The following is a 6,000-nucleotide window of genomic DNA, read 5'->3' on the forward strand; positions in this document are numbered from 1 at the left end:
AAAGTTTTCCAGAAACTTTATCTCATTAAGTTCAATTTGGAATCAAGATCAAGAAAAATCAATTCAAGCATGTCTATCTTTTCTTAAAAAAATTGCATCTGAAATCTCAAGCAAAATTCAGCATATCCTCTTGCATTAGTTCGAGTATCTTGTCTACATATCTTGCATATCCACTTCATATTTCGAGTGTCATATCTTGCATTCCGTATTTTTTAAAATATCATTCGTATATCACGCATATCTTTGGTCTCATTCATATTTCAAAAAATACCGAAAAAATTCTGCTCATATATTGCATTTGTCTCATGCATATCTTTATGTCACATTTTGCATATCTTTGCATATTTTTTGAGTACCACTTATCTCACTTTCCATTTAAAAAAAAAAAAAAAGACATATCACATTGCATATCTCATGTTTCTTTGTTTATCTCTTTGCATATATTGCATACGTCACTTGCATATCAAGTTTTTGAGTTTCACTAATCTTCTTGCCATATTTTTTCGAAAAATTGCGTTGACATAAATTGTCATGTTGCATGTTTACATTTTGCATATCATAATTTGCCATGCCATATTTGCTTGTCTTTTTGCCACGTAATTTTGTGATTATGCTATGTCATTTAGAATTCATGTTTAGGTTCACGTGCTTTTTTAGGCTAGTTAATTCAATGTTTGAGTTGCTAAATTAAGACTTAACTGGTTCACTTGAATTTTTTGGAAAATTAAAAAACTCTAGTGGATTTAGGCCAGAAGAAAATTTCATGGATGTCTCGCTTTTAGCGATCTCGGTTGAATCTCACCTTAAGGTGTTAAATGTTTTTGCAGACTTGGAGTGATAAGGGGATGAGTGATTACTAACCTCTTATTGCGGGTTGAAGGAGATTGTGTATGGTTTTTATTGAAGGATTAAGTGCTTAAGCTGTTGTGCATGTCTTTACTATTTTTGCATTTTCACTTAGCATACACAACCCTCCATTGGACCTGAATTGCTATGCTTAGGATGGTACTTGATTAGGTATACTTCGGCCATCGCCATCCGGCCTGAGTCGTCCTTCTCGAGTCCCGAACTTTTTCAAATCTGTGCCAAGATCTATCACCTCCATCGTTTGCCATGTGAGGTGAGTTGTTACTTGACCGAGCTAGATGTCTATGGGGGATATTGATTCAATCACAAGCCAATGTGATTTAGTTCGGTTATCCCTGGGGCTGCATCTTTATCAAGCCATGCTAGATAGAAATCGAACCTCACGAGCATTTTCATGTGCATGTCTATGTGTTTGTTTATTCTAGGCTTTCCAAGGCGGTATTCTCTTGAACCCTTTTCTCCTGTTTACTTATACTTTTGAGTCAGTCCATGACGGTTTTCATAGGCGAGTTAGTCTCCAGCTATATATTATGGGGGAAGTTTGAGTCATAGCTTCGGCGAAAGATCAACTGAAGCAATGGTGGCACTAATTGCCTAAGGATGGCCGAGAGACAGTCAGATTCCGCATCGGTCAAATTCTCCCCTTGATCCATATTCGACTCCGATTTGGTTTCATGCATACACTGGCGCATTTCTGGAGCCTGAAGCCTACTACTTTCATATTCGGTAAGCACGGGCTAACTCCAACTTTAGGAGAGTATAGCATTCTTGTCGGAACGTCACTTGACTCCGGGTTGGCCACCCGCCAATTGGAGAGGATCCGATCTTGGTTCTATCTGAATATTTGAATGTCAATCGAGATGAAGTGGTAAACGTTTTGAAAGCAAATGGGGGGAGTTGCTTCATTTCATTTTTGGACTCATGTTTTGCAAGAGCTCCTTTTGGGTCCGATAAAGCTAAGCTTTTCATACTACTATTCTTTGGCTCGATCGTTTTTCCGCATAAACAAAATGTAATTGACTCCATGATTGCATCTTTTGTCCAACGGGTAAACAATGGAAAAAATTTTGTTAATGCCATTTTGGCGAAAAAATTTTGTTAATGCCATTTTGGCGAAAATTTTTTGTTAATGCCATTTTGGCGAAAATTTTGTTAATGCCATTTTGTTACTACTATACTTCGTGCTTCATCTGAGATCCTTCAAGTTTGGTTCCTTTCCCACTTTTCTAAATTTGGGAGCCTTCTTGAAATCTCAAAAATTTCTGAACTTGAGCAACCTCTTTTGAAATATAAGGATGAACAAGACCATGTTCCCGAATATCATTATTCCCAATAGCTAGTCTTGTTAGAAAACCCGAGTCTTGTGCCTTTCCTATGGAATGCTCCGTGGTTCAAAGTAGCGGAGGCTAGGCTTACGGGTAGAGATGGGGCACCTATCCCTCTTTTGGGAGTTTATGGCATTACGGAGTATTATCCGATGAGAGTAGTCCGACAATATGGCATGATACAGTCGATTCCTCCGAACCCGAAGAGTGTGGAGATTCGCATTGACTTCGACCTGAAGAGCTGAAGATTTGAGGAGCATGTTACCCTTGCTCATGCCATGGGAGCGGTGCCCGCCGACCAAGCTTGTTTTGCCCAAGGGGATTCTCATAGGAAAGGTCAAGACATATCATGCCTCGGTGAGCTACATTCAAGGGCATGTTATCCCAAAGAAGTGGCTTCCAATGATACCTCGAGTGGCCTTTCAAGATACTAAGCGTTGCGAGATCAACCGCATCAAGTGGAAGCTCGCCAAAGCCAAAGAAGAAACCAAGAAGAGTGAGGAAAAGTACAAGAAGCTCAAAGCTCACCTTATCCCCCCGAAGTCTATAGCTCGAGCTAGCTAGAGTCTTTATTTGGAAGTTTTGGTCATTATTTTCGTTAGGATTGTATTTTGGATATTACTGTTTCTAGGTGACCTTCTTGCATAGTTTGATTTTTTTTAGGAATTTTAATCTATGAATGAAAAATGCTCAACGCGTATTAGGCTATCATATGTAAAATTTTGAGACTGATCCAAGGTGTTTTCCATTTATTAAACAATTTCCATTGAGAATGATATTGGCTGGAATCCCGACATCAATCTCATTTTGGCGATTACCATTAGTGAGTGAGTTCCTTTTCTAAATCATGAAAAATGAAAGTTGTAGAATAAGCTTTGAACTAGAATCCTACAAAATTTCAAGCCTTTATTCACAATTTTAAGGGTTCTTTCATCTTTTCGATGGGAACCGGACAAAGCAGTTTTTTGGACAAAATTTTTTTCCGAATAAGTCTTAAACTGTATTGATCCGTTCTAAACTTGCCTTATCGCGAAACACAAAAGTTGTTCATCGTTGTATCATCTATCAGCTCATAATTTTTTGCATCATTCTGACCAATGTACAAATTAATACGAATTTTCCGTAAAAGCCGACGAAATTGAAAATTGCTTGATTCGATCTATTGGTCGTGTCTACTTCGTTCGTTGAGTCTAGAGGGACGTCATGGACTGACTCACTATTCCTACTTATTTTACTTACCTTGGCTTGTTACTTTTAAAGGTAGCTTATCATGGATCTCCCGCACATTACTCGATCGGTAGCAAGGAGAATGGCCAAAAAAATCGAAATTAATGCCCCCATTCGTGAGGCCCTAAGAGAATAGCTTGACTCTCCGAGTGAGTGATTTGAAGGCATGATGTCACAAAAGATGGAGCAGATGATGGCCAGCATTGCGGCCAAACAACAACCATCTAGCTCAAACCCTCCACCGATCGCTGTCACTCCAATTCCTTCAACAGACAACTCCGGCAAAGCCCCGGAAGGTGTTCCCTATCATATTATGCTGCTAGAAGATGTGATCATCATAAGCATGAGCTCGAGTGCTCTACCGGTGATTCCAGTTCCCCAAGCCAGCCCTATGGCTATAGGACCGAATGAGGAAACTTAAGCTGTTGGCCCGGATGGAACAATGAATTCAAGGGGTGGAGAGGACTCACAATATACCCCATGTTGACCTGTCTATCTTTTCGAAGGTCAATGTTCTGGAAAATTTCAAGATGTCCGACTTTGAGAAGTACGACAGCACTTTCAATCCAATCCAGCATGTCCAGATATATCAGGCTAGAATGAACAAGTACGCAACTAAGGATCCCCCGATGGTTCAAATTTTCTAGGTTAGTCTAAAAGATGCATCCATGAGGTGATACACGGACTATGAGGTTTACCGTATGGAAGATTGGGAGAAGATAGCTAACGCGTTCGTCAAGCATTTCAGTTTCAATCTAGATGTTGCCATTTCTAGAGAGGACCTGGAACAGGCAAATATAAAGAAAGGTGAGATGATTAAGCAATATGTCACCGGGTGGAGGAACATCACTTCCCAGCTAAAGCCAATCCCACCCGAACGAGAGCTTATGAGACTGTTTGTCTCCAACCTCCCCTAGGCAATGCGGTCACGTATCCTCAAGACCGCTGAACATCATTTAGTCACCTCATTGCAATGAGGTGGAAAGCGGTTTGAAAAAAGAATGGTATGGGGATACTAGCATAAGTACCAAATAGTTTACAGCAAGGAAAGATAAAGAACCGGCTCTACAAGTAAATGTCACTTACACCCGTAAGCCTCAGGCCCAAATGTCCAAGGTTCAAGTCCCCAATCAGCAGCATAAAAATTTCAATGCTCGGGGACGTGAGCGATTCAAGCACGCCCGACAGTATACTCCATTACCTAGCACCTTCTCTTAGGTCTTGGCCCTCCTACGCAAAAAGAATTTGTTGTCAATAGAGACCTTGCAGCCAAATTATGTAACCTTTACAAAGTATGACCCAACTAAGAAATATGACTACCATCGAGGTGAACCCGAACATGACATGGATGGCTGCAACGTGCTTAAGAATCGCATCTAGGATTTGCTTGATTATAGAGCATTTTCCTATCAAGATAATCGTCGGTCGAACGTTCAGAGTAATCATTTGCCGGATCACTTAGGTAAGGTTAACGTTGTATTTTACTTTGAGGCCAGACAAATGGATGTCTTTAAGGTCCAGGTAGCGGATATTTTTTATGCCATGGTTGGAGTGGGCTATTACCAAACTGGAGATCTTATGTCATTCGATCAATTAAAGTAGAATATCACTAGTTTGAAGAAGGACAGGTTGATAGTCCGGGCGAATCGGGTTAGGATGGTAGCTTATGTATCTCATTTTACTATTAAATGGGATCAAGAATTTGCCGCTTTGACTATGTCCCAATCTGAGTCTTTTTCGAAGAGTAAAGCAATAGAGGCTGACGTGGCTAGTCTAATTAAGATTGATCCAGAGCTAGCCGACATGCCTGCCTTGGAGGATGTTTCGGATGACAAACTCGGGATCATTATACTCGAGAGCTTTGTGATCACCTCACCTCAGCACTTTCCTTATGAGGATGATAAAGCGCTCCCTTGGTCCTATGATCCGGCTCTGATAACCAGGTCTGGTCGTGCTTATAACGATGACCAATTGACCAAGCAAGTTGCTGAGAAACATGCTAAAGAATTCTTAGCTATAATCAAGGTAAGCGAGTACGGCATCGTTGACTAGTTGCGAAAGTTGCCCGCCTAGGTATCCTTGCTAGAGCTTCTTCGATCGTTCGAGAAGCATCAAAATTCTTTGATGAAGGTGTTGGGTCAAATACACGTACTTGAAAATATCGATCAAGACAAGTTAGAGAACTTCGTCAAAGCTATCCTTCTAAAGGATCATGTGGCGTTCAACGATGATGAAATTCCAGTTGAAGGGAGGGGTTACAATAAAGCCTTTCACATTATAGTGAACATAAGCAGACTCATGTGGCTCAAGCAATCATTGAAAATGGGTCGGCATTAAACATATGCTCCCCAGCTACCTTGAATCGCCTTGGAATTGATCTAACCAGACTGCGGGCGGCCGGGGCCTCGGTTAAAGCCTTTGATAGTGTAAAAAAGAACGTCTTAGGGCAGATTAATCTCGAGATTCAGATCGCACCCTCCGTGTTCAATGTACTTTTTCAAGTTTTGGATATTTCATTAGCATTCAACTTGTTGCTAGGCCGTCCTTGGATTCACAATGCGGGTGCTGTACCGTCAACCTC

This window comes from Rhodamnia argentea, chromosome 8, assembly GCF_020921035.1.
Source record: "Rhodamnia argentea isolate NSW1041297 chromosome 8, ASM2092103v1, whole genome shotgun sequence".
Classification (NCBI taxonomy): domain Eukaryota; kingdom Viridiplantae; phylum Streptophyta; class Magnoliopsida; order Myrtales; family Myrtaceae; genus Rhodamnia; species Rhodamnia argentea.